The following is a 14,613-nucleotide window of genomic DNA, read 5'->3' on the forward strand; positions in this document are numbered from 1 at the left end:
AAGGTAAGGATCTATAGCAGACCCCGTGAGCCACTTTCCGATGATTTATTTACTCCCTCTTTCTTCTTTTTTAACTGTGGCAGACTTGTAAGCTGTTTCATTCTCCACCTAATACAAACCACTTCAGCTTACATTCCTGTTCTATAGAGGCTATTGTTGTTTAGTTGCTAAGTCATGTCTGTCTCTTTTGCTGCCCCATTGGACTATAGCCACCAGTCTCTTCTGTCCATGGGATTTCCCAGGCAAGAATACTGGAGTGGGTTGCCATTTCCTTCTACAGGGGATCTTCCTGACCCAGGGATAGAACCCACGTCTCCTGCATTGGCAGGTGGATTCTTAAGCACTGAGCCACTAGGGAAAGCCAGGCTATAAAAGGCTAGAAAGCTCCAAACAACACTTCCCAGACTTCCTTGCAGTAGAGTTCTGCAGGTGATCTAGATCCTGCCAGGTAAGACCTGGATATGGAAGTGATCAGGGTGTGTCGGGGGAGAGGGGAGGCTCTGCAAAGAGTGAAGGGGTCTTCTGACACAACAGATTGTATTTTCCCAAAGTGGCTACACCGTATTCGTTCTCTCATCAAGAGTTAAAGTCCATTTCCCCTCTCCTTAAGCTGGATGAGGCTTTGTGACTGTCTCCATGAGAATGCGGTTGAGGTGACATTGCAGGGCTCCTGAAGCTAGGTTATGACAAGAGATATGGCTTCTGTCTGCTTCTCTCTGTCCCTCTCTCTGCTGATGGCACCCAGCCTCCATGGTGTGAGGAGGCCCAGGCCATGTGGAGACGCCAGAAGAGACACGAAGAAAACTCTGCAGGGGCCTGTTGGGAAAGCTTTCCTCACTTCTGATAAATAGACCCATAGCCCTAATAAACAGTCTCTCTTCTTCATCCAGGTGTGGTGCCTGGAAACATCTGTGTCCATCTTGCTATCAGCCAACACATAGGGTGGGACAGCTCTCAGAAAACCAGCGAGAGAAAAGTTGGAGTGCTGAAGTATCCTGTATGGAATTCTTTCTTCCCATCTCTGGGTTTCCTGGTAATGTGAGACGATAAACTCTCTCAGAGATACTTTGAGTTGAGGCTTTCTGTTACTTGTAGCTGAAGGCATCCTAACTGACCCAGAACTTGCTCCCAGATGGCTGTGGTCAGTTCCTGCCCTCTCTGTTGTGTTCTGGGGACTAGGAGTCTCCCAAAGGAGGCATAAAGCTACCGAAAGCCAAGTGGGTCAGACGGAAGCAGACCTTGTACTCTGAAAGTCAAGTCTGAAACTTCTGGGGTTTGGATCCCTTTTCTAGAATCTTCATCATCAGCTGGAATCTTCAAATCAGCAGGACCTGATTTGTCCTTTCTTACTAGGGTACGTGTATGAGCTGAGCCGCCTTTGTACTTTAGAGATCATTTCCTGGGACTGAGAAGTGAAGAAGGAGGCAGGGAAAGATGTAACAGAGCAAAGAAGCCTTGCTAAAACCAAATAAAACTAAGACGTTCCATTTCCCAGCCCAGTTCTGGCCAATAAGACATACATTTAAAGCTTCTAAGAAAGATCGGCTTTTCTTTCTTTCTGCCTAGATTGTGATGATTAGAGCTGCAGCAGCCATTCTGTGACCATGAGGAGAAGCAGAGACTGCAGACCTGACATCTGTGAGTCACTATCGACGCCACTACCTACCTCTCTGGTTGTGTGTGGGGGGAAAATAACAACAGACTCTACATGTTTAAGTTCCATCTCTGTTTCTCTTAACTGAATGTAAGTCCTAACTGATAGACTATCACTAAACTTGGGCCCTGGGGCTGGGCCTGGGGAAGGTAGTTAAGATATGCCTAACTGGGACTTCCCTGGTGGTCCAGTGGCTAAAACTCTGTGCTTGGAATGCAGAGGGCCCTGGATTCAATCCCTGCTTGGGGAACTAGATCCCACGTGCACAGTTAAGAGTTCTCTTGCCTGCAACTAAGACCTGGTGCAGCCAAATAAATATTTTAAAAAGACATGTCTGATTGATGTCTTGTTCCCTCTCTCTTTTCTTCCCGTTGTCTCTCTTCTTCATTTCTTCTTTCCCCATGGAGCATGTACTCTGTGATAAGTTCTGTGCCACACACTAGGAGAGGGGAGTGAAATTTGGGGAACGCCTGCCATATGTTCTGTGGGATGATCTTATCCCCAGAGATAAGCCTGGGTCTCACAGATGCTTTGTAAGGCTCCCACCTCTGCATGGGTGTTCTTTCTCTTCTTAGGGAGACAGGAGGTAGAGAGGGAAGAGGATAAATCTCTGAGTCAGACAGACCTGGATTTGGAACCCAGATCTGCCACCTGTTGGCAGTGAGATCTCAGGTAAATCACTGAGCGTAGGCACAAACTCTTCTGCACAGTGAGTTTATGCATGGATTAAATGATACAGCAATAGCTCTTCCATAGTGGGTGCCTACTCTAGCCAGGTGAGGCTCAGATGAGGGTTATATAATTTAAGAAAGAAAGAGGTGGGGATAAATATTAAGCAGACATCTGGCAGTATCAACCATGAATGGGGAAACAGGACCTCACTCTGATTCCTTATCGAACCTGAGCAGTGCTCCCAGGTCTAGGGATAACCTGCATACTCTCCTGGTCCCTACTTTACCCTGGGAATGAAAAGTTCCCCCTGGCTTTGCCCCTCCCCCTGCCATGACCCTGGTAGGGTTATTCTCACTCAGTGAGTGTGCTCAGGGCCCCGTGGTTCCAGCAAGACAGTTGGAGAGAATCCATGTGTCTAGGGACAGCTGAACCACAGCCTTCCTGCCCTGGCTGCACACCTGTTAGAAAACTATAGTTAGAACAGTCAGTCCTGGGGCAAGGAAAAGAGAGAAGCCAAAGGAGAAGAGAGAAAAAAGGAAAGACACAGCCCAGAAAATGGAATGTTATTCCTGTGCAGCAAAGCCACAGTGTCCACTGGGCACGCCTTAGGAAGAGGGACTGGCCTGTGGACAATTGTGGGGCTAGCCTGGAATCAGGAAAACCATGGCTGACACGATTTGGGTGATGTAAACTCTGCCCAAGCTGGCACAAAGCCTTGTCCTGAGAAGCCCTAAAAAGCCCTCTAGAATCAGGGCTCCCAAACTTTTTGATTGTGGCACCTACAGGGAGGTGGCCCAGTGGTAAAAGAATCCACCTGCCAATGGAGGAGACGCAAGAGACTCGGGTTCTATCCCTGGGTCGGGATGATCCCCTGGAGGAGGAAATGGCAACCCACTCTAGTATTCTCGCCTGGAAATTTCCATGGACAGAGGAACCTGGCAGGCTATAGACCTTAAGGTCACAAAGAGTCAGACCTGATTAAGCATGCATGCAAATCCTACAGAGAGAATAGGAGGATTTGTGTTCTCCCATCTGCTTGAATTTCCTTTAGGAAAAAACTCCAGGATTACAAAGAGAAGAAATACAGCAAGTTATATATATCATGTTGTCAACAGAATAAATAATTCATGTGCTAGTTACCTTTGAAGAATATGAACATACCTACTAAATTTTTGTGCTATAAAACAATTTCCTAAAAGCTTAAAAATAACTCGATAATTTTATTTTACTTATTCAAGTAGATAATATTCACAAGCAGTGCGGCACACATGCACCTTCCTCCTTAGGCAATAGAGATATGAGTAATTCACATGGAAACATCAGACTTACAGGGTCTTGAAGTCTATTACAGGAATATTATCGGTTAAAAATCATTGATGCAAACCTGAATCACTATAGACTGTGAAATTAACCTAACGACCTATGAAAAGCTAAATGGATAATGTTAAAGCTCAGTGAAAAGAGACGTTTAATAAAAATAGCAAGGTCATTAACAATGAGAAAACCATAGTCAGTTTGGGGTAATACTGATGAAATACTGAAAATGCTTCCCCCAAACTGTGAAATTCTAACCATCTGCAAATGTGCACACAGGGTAGGAATTTGACAACATTGCTAAAGATTTGTTGGCAGCCAAATTTCTTAGCAAAGGACACAATCAAAGTCTGGGGCCATTTTCATTGATGAAGAGCACATTTAGTAACATTTCATGGCTCATTCATTAGGTCGTGTGTGTACGTGTGTTCAATAGTGTTCAACTCTGTGGCTCCATGGACTGAAATCTGCCAGGCTACCCTGTCCTTGGAAACTTCTAGGCAAGAATCCTGGAGTGGGTTGTCATTTCCTACTCCAGGGGATCTTTCTCGACCCAGGGACTGAAGCCGCATCTCGTGAATCCTCCTGCCAACGCGGGAGGATTCTTCACCCCTGTGCCACCTGGGAAGCCCACGGGTTACTAGGAAGTAACCCTTAGTTGCCTCAAAATAGGAGAGACTATAGAAGCATGAGTCACTTAGCTCTCAGAATTGAAGAGAGAACTTGTACTTTTGGGTCCTATGATCCATTTGGGAGCCTCTGTGGCCTGGTAGGGATCCTCAGGACACTCGAGGAAACTGCCTTCAACGAGTAGTTCTCACCCACTGGAGGCCTTTTCTTCTGCAAATATCTCTTCTCAGTGTTATAAAAAATTTTCTTTGTACTAGATTACTTAGCTTAGCACTCAAATTAGCTATAATGACTCCCATCTTAAAACCTGCTTCCAGCATTTATTGTTTGTAGATTTTTTATAATGGCCATTCTGACTGATGGGAGATGACACTTCGTTGTAGTCTTGATTTGCATTTCTCTGATAATAAGCAATGATAGGTATCTTTTCACGTGCCTCTTGGTCCCTCTGTGTATCTTCTTTGGAGAAATATCTATTTAGGTCTTCTGCTATTTGTTGATTGAATTGCTTGCTTTCTTGATATTTAGCTGCATGAGCTGCCTGCATATTTTGGAGATTAATCCTTTATCAGTTACTTTGGATGCAAATATTTTTTCCCATTCTAAGTATCTTTTCATCTTGCTTCCCTGGTGGCTCAGAGGTTAAAGCGTCTGCCTCCAATGCGGGAGACCCGGGTTCGATCCCTGGATCGGGAAGATCCCCTGGAGAAGGAAATGGTAACCCACTCCAGTATTCTTGCCTGAAGAATCCCATGGACGGAGAAGGCTAGTAGGCGACGGTCCATGGGGTCGCAAAGAGTCGGACACGACTGAGCGACTTCACCTTATGGTTTCCTTTGCTGTACACCAGCTTTTAAGTTTAATTAGGTCCCATTTTGATACAACCACTAGGGGAGTTTCTTAAAAGCTAAAAATAAAGCTTCCATATGACCAGCCATCCCACTACTGGGCATATACCCTGAGAAAACCATAATTCAGAAAGACACGTGTACCACAATGTTCATTTCAGCACTATTTACAATAGTCAGGCTATCAAGACAACCTAAATTTCCATTGACAGAGGAATGGATAAAGATAAAGAAGAAGATGTATATGATGTAATATTACTCAGTCATAAAAAGGAACAAAATTGGGTAATTTGTACTGATGTGGATGAAACTAAAGTCTACCATAAGAGTGAAGTAAGTCAGAAAGAGAAAAATGAATGCAATATATTAATGCTTATATATGGGATCTAGAGAGATGGAACAGCTTTGCAAAGTAGGAATAGAGATGCAGATACAAAGAATGAACTCATGGATATGGCGGTGAGGGGGAAAGGGGAAAGGAGAGTGTGGGACAAACTGAGAGAGCAGCACTGGTGTGTATACTACCATGTGTAAAAGAGAAACCAGGGGGAAGCTGCTTTATGCACGAGGAGCTCAGCTCAGGGCCCTGTGACGCCATAGGGGGTGCGATGGGGGTGGACGGGAGGGAGGGGATATGTGCGTATGTAGAGCTGATTTACGTTGCTGTACAGTACAAACTAACACAACATACTAAAGCAATTATACTCCGATTAAAAAAAAAAAAAAGCTTACTTCTTTGAGCTCATACCCCTTCCAGCTCTTCCCACCATTCTCTCTTCCCTATAGCAACACAACTCCTGAAGCGATGGCTATCTGTAGTGTCCCCGTTGTCCCACTAAGTCAACTTTAGACAAGGTTGCAATTGATTTCCACAATGGATGCACCTATTATTCTTGTTAGTGTCAACAATAGGGTAACCAGCTCACTCTTATATGCCTGAGGCTTTCTCAGTTTGTAAAATGGAATATCGTGCATTCTAGGAAGCACCTCGGTCCTCGGCAAATCCAGATAGTAAGTCACTCCTGATAGCCTCCATGTTATTGAATCCTCCGTGTTATTCAATCCATGTTATTGAATTGTTATGAAGTCCTTTACTTACTTGACTTTTCAGCAAACATTTCAAAAAACACCTTTGTAGAGCTATATCTTAACATGCTAAAAATTTCACGTACTTAAACTGTATAAATTTGTAAGGTTTGATATATGTGTACGCCCTTGACCACAGCAATCAAGATAATGAACACATCCATTCACCACCAAAAATTTCTTCATGTCAGTTTGCAATCTCTCTCTCTCTGACACCTGCCCCTACTCCAGTCTACATATGTGTTAGTTATCTATTGCTGTGTAAGGAATAACCCCTCAATGTGTCAGCTTAAAACAATATCATTTATCATCTCTCATTTTCTGTGGGTCAGGAACCTGGACACAACTTACCTGGGTGCTTCTGCCTCAAGGGCTCTCCCAAGGTTGTTACCAAGATGTGGACCTGGGCTGTGGCCTCCTCTCACAGCATGATGAGGGGAAAAGCTGCATTTAAGCTCATTCATATGTATGTTGGCAGGATTCAATTTCTAACAAGCTCCATTCCCATTCCATTTCCCATCAGCCTGTCCTTAGTGCAGCTTACAACATGACAGCTGTTTTCATCAGAGAGAAAAAGAGAAATCATCATCTCTTCATAACCTAATCTCAGAAGTGAAATCTCATCATTTTCACCATATTCTATTCATCAGAGTAGATAGGTCCAGCCCACTCTCAAAAAAAAGGAATTACACAAGGGAAGTGGCAATTTTAAGGAGTCATTTTAGAGACTGCTTATCATATCAGACAATCATTGATTGATCATTGATAAGCTGTCTGTCAATATAGATTGGTTCCAAATTGATAAAGGAGTACGTCAAGGCTATATATTGTCACCTTGCTTATTTAACTTATAAGCAGAGTACATCATGTGAAATGCCAGACTGGATGAATCACAAACTGGAATCAAGATTGCCAGGAGAAATATCAATAACCGCAGATATGTAGATGACACCACCCTTATGGCAGAAAGTGAAAAAGAACTGAAGAGCCTTTTGATGAAAGTGAAAGAGGAGAGTGAAAGAGCTGGCTTAAAACTCAACATTCAAAAAATGAAGATCACGGCATCCGGTCCCATCACTTCATGGCAAATAGATGGGGAAACAATGGAAACAGTGACAGACTTTATTTTCTTGGGCTCCAAAATCACTGCTGACGGTGATCGTGACTGCAGCCATGAAATTAAGAGACACTTCCTACTTAGAAGAAAAGCTATGACCAACCTAGACAGCATACTAAAAAGTAGAGATATTACTTTGCTGACAAAGGTTCATCTAGTGAAAGCTAAGGTTTTTCCAGTAGTTATGTATAGATGTGAGAGTTGGACCATAAAGAAAGCTGAGCACTGAAGAATTAATGCTTTTGAACTGTGGTATTGGAGAAGACTCTTGAGAGTCGCTTGGACTGCAAGGAGATCAAACCAGTCAATCCTAAAGGAAATCAGTCCTGAATATTCACTGGAAGGAATGATGCTAAAGCTGAAGCTCCAGTTCTTTGGCTACCTGATGCAAAGAACTGACTCATTGGAAAAGACCCTGATGCTGGGAAAGATTGAGGGCAGGAGGAGAAGGGAATGACAGAGGGTGAAATGGTTGGATGGTACCACCAACTCAATGGACATGAGTTTGAGCAAGCTCTGGGAGTTGGTGATGGACAGGGAAGCCTGGTGTGCTGCAGTCCACGGGGTCACAAAGAGCTGGACATGACTGAGCAATGGAACTGACTGAGTATAGATTCGTTCTAGAATTTTGCATAACTGGAATCATTCAGTATGGAGCCTTTTTCTGTCTATATCGTTTCTGTCAGGGCAATTATTTTGAGATTCACTTATGTTGTTGCATCTATCAGCATTTCATTCTTTTTATTGCTGAGTAGTTTTCCCTTGTACGGTTACATTGCCATTTGTTTAATCTATTCATCTGTTGATGGACCTTTGAGTCATTTACAGTTTTTGCCTTTTACAAATAAGCATTCTGTGAACATTCATCTGTGAGGTTTTGTTAGGATATGCGCTTATATTCTCTTGGGTAAATATTCAGAAGTGGAAAGGCTGAAACATGTGGCAAGTCTATATTTATCTTTCTAAAAAGCTAACAAACTATTTCCAAAGTAGTTGCACAATTTGATAATCCCACTGGCAGTGTTCCAGTTTCTCTGCATCCTTGCCAATACTTGGTATGGTCAGTATTTTTAATTTTAGCCATTTTAATGTCTCATTGTGGTTTTAGTTTGCTTTTCCCTAATGATTAATTGGGCTTCCCTGGTGGCTCAGCAGTAAAGAATCTGCACGCCAGGGCAGGAGTTGTGGATTCAATCCCTGGCTCAGGAAGATCCCCGGAGAAGGAAATTGCAACCCACTCCAGCATTCTTGCCTGGGAAATCTGACGGACAGAGGAGCCTGGCAGTCTACAATCCATGGGGTTGCAAAAGAATTGGACACAACTTAGCAACTAAAAACAACAAAAATAACAAAAGATTAATTATGTTGAAAATTTCATGTGCTTATCTACTATCCATATTTTTTTTTTTTGCCCATTTTTAATTCGGTTGTTTGTTTTCTTATTTAGTTTTGTAAGTATATTCTGTGTGCATGTTCTTCAACAGGTAAATGATTTATAGATATTTTCTTCCAGTCTGTGATATATCTTTTATTCTCTTAATAGTATTTTTATTGCAATGGTGAATGGGACTGTTTCCTAAATTTCTTTTTCTGGTTTTTCACTGTTAGTGTATAAGAATGCGAGATTTCTGTGCATTAATTTTGTATCCTGTGTGTGAGTGCCTGCATGCTCAGTCGCTCAGTCATGTCTGACTCTTTGTAACCCCGTGGACTGTAGCCTGCCAAGCGCCTCTGTCCATGGAATTTTTCAGGCAAGAATACTGGGGCAGGTTGCCATTTCCTTCTCCAGGGGATCTTCCCGACCCAGGGATTGAACCTGAGTCTCCTGCATCTCCTGCACTGGCAGGCAGATTCTTTACCAGCTAAACCACTGGGAAAACCCTGTGACTTTATACTAAATTCATTGATTAGCTCTAGTAATTTTCTGGTGGCGTCTTTAGGGTTTTCTATGTATTATATCACGTCATCTGCCAACAGTGACAATTTTACTTTTTCTTTTCTAATCTGGATTCCTTTTCTTTCTTTTTCTTCTCTGATTGCTGGGCTAGGACTTTCAAAACTGTATTGAATAGTAGTGGTGAGAGTGGGCACCCTTGTACTGTTCCTGATTTTAGAGGAAATGCTATCAGTTTTTCACTATTGACAACAATGCTTGTTGTGGGTTTGTTGTATATGGCCTTTATTATGTTGAGGTAGTTTCCTTTTATGCCCATTTTATGAAGAATTTTTATCAAAGATGGTTGTTGAATTTTGTTAAAAGCATTCTCTTTACCTGTTGAGATGATCATATGGTTATCTTTCAATTTGCTAATATGGTGCATCACATTGATTGATTTGTGTATACTGAGGAATCCTTGCATCCTTGGGATAAACCCCACTTGATTATGGTGTTTGATGCATTCTTATACACTAACAATGAAAAATCAGAAAGAGAAATTAAGGAAAAAATTCCATTCACCATTGCAACGAAAAGTATAAAATACCCAGGAATAAATCTACCTTAGCTTCCAATACTTTGGCCACCTGATGCAAAGAGCCAATTCATTGGAAAAGACCCTGATGCTGGGAAAGATTGAGGGGAGGAGGAAAATGGGGCAACAGAAGATGAGACGGTTGGATAGCACTACTGACTCAACGGACATGAGTTTGAGCAAGCTCCCAGAGACAATGAAGTTCAGAGAAGCCTGGCACACTGCAGTCCAGAATCAGATATGACTTAGTGACTGAACAACCACAGAGAAACAAAAGAACAGTATGCAGAAAACGATAAGACACTGATGAAAGAAATCAAGGAAGACACAAACAGATATACCATGTTTTGGGATCTGAAGTACCAATATTGTGACAATGACTACATTATCCAAAGCATTCTACAGATTCAATGCAATCCTTATCAAATTACCAGTGGCATTTTTCATAGAACTAGAACAAGAAATTTTATAATTTGTATGGAAACACAAAAGACTCCTAATACCTGAAACAATCCTGAGAAGAAAAGTGGAGCAGGAGGAATCAACCTTCCTGGCTTCAAGCTTCAAACTATACTACAAAGCTACAGTAATCAGGACAGTTTGATAGTGGCACAAAAATAGAAATTTAGATCAATGGAATAAGACAGAAAGATAAACCCGTGCATCAGTGGGCACCTTATATTTGACAAAAGAGGCAAGAATATACAATGGAGAAAAGACAGCCCCTTCAATAAGTGGTGCTGGGAAAACTGGATAGCTACATGCAAAAGAACAAAATTCTTTTACACCATACACAAAAATAAACTCAAAATGGATTAAAGACCTAAATGTAAGGCCAGAAACTATAAAGCTCTTAGAGGAAAACATAGGCAGGACACTCTTTGACATAAATCGCAGCAAGAACCCCTCTGACCCACCTCCTAGAATAATGGAAATAAAAACAAACAAACAAAAGAAACAAGTAGGAATTAATTAAATTTAAAAGCTTTTGCACAGCAAAGGAAAATACAAACCAGGTGAAAAGACAACACTCAGAATGAGAGAAAATAATTGAAAATGAAGCAACTGACAAAGAATAACAGAAAAAGAATATGAAAAAGAATATATATATATGAATAACTGAATTGCTTTGCTGTGCAGCAGAAATTGACAAAACCTTGTAAATCAACTCACTTCAATAAGATTTAAAAAATAAAAGTTTTATAGTTTTAGTGTTTACATTTGGATCTATGATTCATCTGAGTTAATATTTGTTAATAGTGCAAGGTATGAATCAAAGTTCATTGAAATAATCTCCGAAATATACAAACAGCTCATGCAGCTTGATATCAGATAAACAAACAACCCAATCAAAAAATGGGCAGAAGACCTAAACACATTATTCCAAAGAAGATATACAGATGGCCAAGAGGCACATGAAAAGATGCTCAGTATTGCTCATTATTAAATAAATGCTAGTCAAAACTATAATGAGGTACTACCCCCCCACCAGTCAGAATGGCCATCATAAAAAATCTACAAATGATAAATGCTGGAGAGGATGTGGAGAAAAGGGATCCTTCTTGCACTATTGGTGGGGATATAAATTGATACAGCCACTACAGAAAACACTATGGTGATTACTTAGAAACTGGGAAAAAAACTAACATATGACCCAGCAAAGCCACTCTTGGGCATATACCCTGAGAAAATCATAATTCAAATAGAGGTGTGAGCCCCAATATTCATTGCAGCATTCTTTACAATAGCCAGTACATGGAAGCAACCCAGATGTTCATCAACAGATGAATGGATAAAGACGTTGTGGTGCGTATATACCATGGAATATTACTCAGTCATAAAAAGGAATGAATGTGAATCAATTAAACTTAAGTGGATGAACCTAGAGCTTGCTATACAGAGTGAAGTAAGTCAGAAGGAGAAAAACAAATATGGTATATTAATGCATATATATGGACTCTAGAGAAATGGTACTAATGAACCTATTTGCAGGGCAGGAATAGAGATGCAGATGGAGAGAAGGGACTTGTAGACACAGCAAGGGAAGGAGAGGGTAGGACAGCCTGAGAAAGTAGCATTGACATGTACACGACCATGTGTGAAATAAATAGTGGGAAGCTACTACGTAACACGGGGAGCACAGCCTGGCACTCTGTGATGACCCATGGGGTGAGACTGAGGGGCCTGGGAGGGCGGCTGGAGAGGGAGGGATACACACACACACACACACATAGAGAGAGAGTTATCACTGTTTTGTACTGTTGTACAGGAGAAACCAATACATTGTAATCATCCTCCAATTAAAAGATTAAAATAATTAAAATAGTATTTTTAAAAGAGCAGAAGGTTTTAATCTTTAAAAAAGTTTAAATCAATTTTTCTTTTATAGATTGTATTAAGAAATCTGTTTCACTTAAGATCATAAAGATTTTATCCTATGTTTTCTTCTAAAAGTTTTATAGTTTTACAGACTCACAGACACAGAGAACAGACTTATGGTTGTCAAGGGAGAGGGAGGGGAGGGAAGAATTGGGAGTTTGGGATTTGTTGTTGTTGTTTAGTTGCTAAGTCATGTCTGACTCTTTTGTGACCCCATGAACAACAGTTGAGTATTTAAGTCAGCTTGGAAAGGACTTCAGTTCTTGTTACTTGATGGTGTAGGTAAAATAAACAAATCTGATGGCTGGGGTGTGTGTGTGTTTAGTCGTGTCCGACTCTGCAACCCAATGGACTGTAGCCTGTCAGGCTCCTCTGTCCGTAGGATTTCCCAGATAAGAATACTGGAGTGGCTTGCCAATTCCTCCTCCAGGGCATCTTCTCGACCCTAGGATCGAACCCACAGCTCCTGCATTGCAGGGGGATTCTTTGTCATTGAGCCACCAGGGAAGCCAGTTTGGGGATAGCATGTGTAAACAATGATCACAGGATGGATAAACAAAAAGGTCCTACTGTATAGCACAGGGAACTATATATTCAATATCCTGTGATAAACCATAACAGAAAAAGAATATGAAAAAGAATATATATATATGTATAACCAAACTGCTTCGCTGTGCAGCAGAAATTGACAAAACATTGTAAATCAACTCACTTCAATAAGATTTAAAAAATAAAAGTTTTGTAGTTTTAGTGTTTACATTTGGATCTATGATTCATTTGAGTTAATATTTGTTAATAGTGCAAGGTATGAATCAAAGTTCATTTTCTTGCATATAGAAAGCCAGTTGTTCTTGCATTGTTGAAAAGAATATCTTTTCTCCATTAAATAGCCTTTGCACTGTTGCTGAAAATCAATTGTCCCTGTGTGGATCTATTTCTAGAGTCTATTTTATTTTTTTATTGATTTGCCTGTCTTTACAGCAATACTTATCGTGATAACTGTAGCTTTAGAGTAAGTTTTTAAATTAGGCAGTTAGTCCTCCCACTTTTTCCATCTTTTATAACTTTATTTTGTTTCCTCTAGGTCTTCAGTATTTCAATATGAATTTTAGAACCAGCGTATCAATTTCTACAAAAAAGCCTGCTAGTATTTTGCTTAGGATTGCTTTAAATCTGTATATTAATTCGGGGAGAAATAAGATCTTATTAAGTCTTCCTACCCTTGAACACAACATGTTTCACCATTTATTTAGTTTACTTTTTTTTTTGCTGCCTTGGGTCTTAGGTGTGGCACACAGAATCTTTTGTTGTAGATGGATTCTACAGCATGTAGATCTTAGTTCCCCGACCAGGGATCAAACCATGTCCCCTGAATTGCAAGGCAGATTCTTAACCACTGGACCACTGGGGATGTCCCTCTCTATTTATTTAGATTTTTAACTTTTCCCAGTAATGTTTCATAGTTTTCAGGGTTTAGATCTTTCACATCTTTTTTCAGATTTGTCCCTAAGTAGTATTTGTGTATGCTATTGTAATTGATATTTTTAAAATGTCAACTTATGACTGTTCATTGCTGAAAACTATAAAATATGATTGATTTTTATATATTGATCTTGTATCCTATAATAGTGCAACATTAATTCTAGCAGCTTTTTGGGGGTAAATTTCATTAGATTCGATATATAGATGATTCAGTTCAGTTTAGTTCAGTTCATTTGCTCAGTTGTGTCCAACTCTCTGCGACCCCATGGACTGTAGCACGCCAGGCCTCCCTGTCCATCACCAATTCCCGGAGTTTACCCAAACTCATGTTCATTGAGTTGGTGATCCCCTGTTGTCCCTTTCTTCTCCGACCTTCAATCTTTCCCAGCATCAGGGTCTTTTCAAATGAGTCACCTCTTCGCCATCAGGTGGCCAAAGTATTGGAGTTTCAGCTTCAGCATCAGTCAATGAACACCCAAGACCGATCTCCTTTAGGATGGACTGGTTGGATCTCCTTGCAGTCCAAGGGACTCTCAGGAGTCTTCTCCAACACCATAGTTCAAAAGCATCAATTCTATGGTGCTCAGCGTTCTTTATAGTAGGACTGTCTTTTTTCTAATGGTAATGCTTGGTGGGCTCCTGGATGAGGTCTGTTCATCAGGAAGAGCAAGTCGTGATTAGAAGCTTGGAACTTTCAGCTCTACCCTCGTCCTCCATGAAGGGGAAGGAGAAAGAGATTGGAGATTTTGTTAATGATTGATCGTGTCTACTTTATGAAGCCTCCACAAAGATCCTCAGAATGTGGTTGGAGGAGCTTCCAGGCGTGTGAACATATCAGTGTGTTAGGAGGGTGACACACGCCGGATTCATGGGGACAGATGCCTGTGTGCTTGGGAGTCTTCTGAATTTCACCCTTTGAATCTCTTCATGTGGTTCTTCATCTATATCCTTTATCATACC

The sequence above is a fragment of the Ovis aries genome, chromosome 7, assembly GCF_016772045.2.
Source record: "Ovis aries strain OAR_USU_Benz2616 breed Rambouillet chromosome 7, ARS-UI_Ramb_v3.0, whole genome shotgun sequence".
Taxonomy (NCBI): Eukaryota; Metazoa; Chordata; class Mammalia; order Artiodactyla; family Bovidae; genus Ovis; species Ovis aries.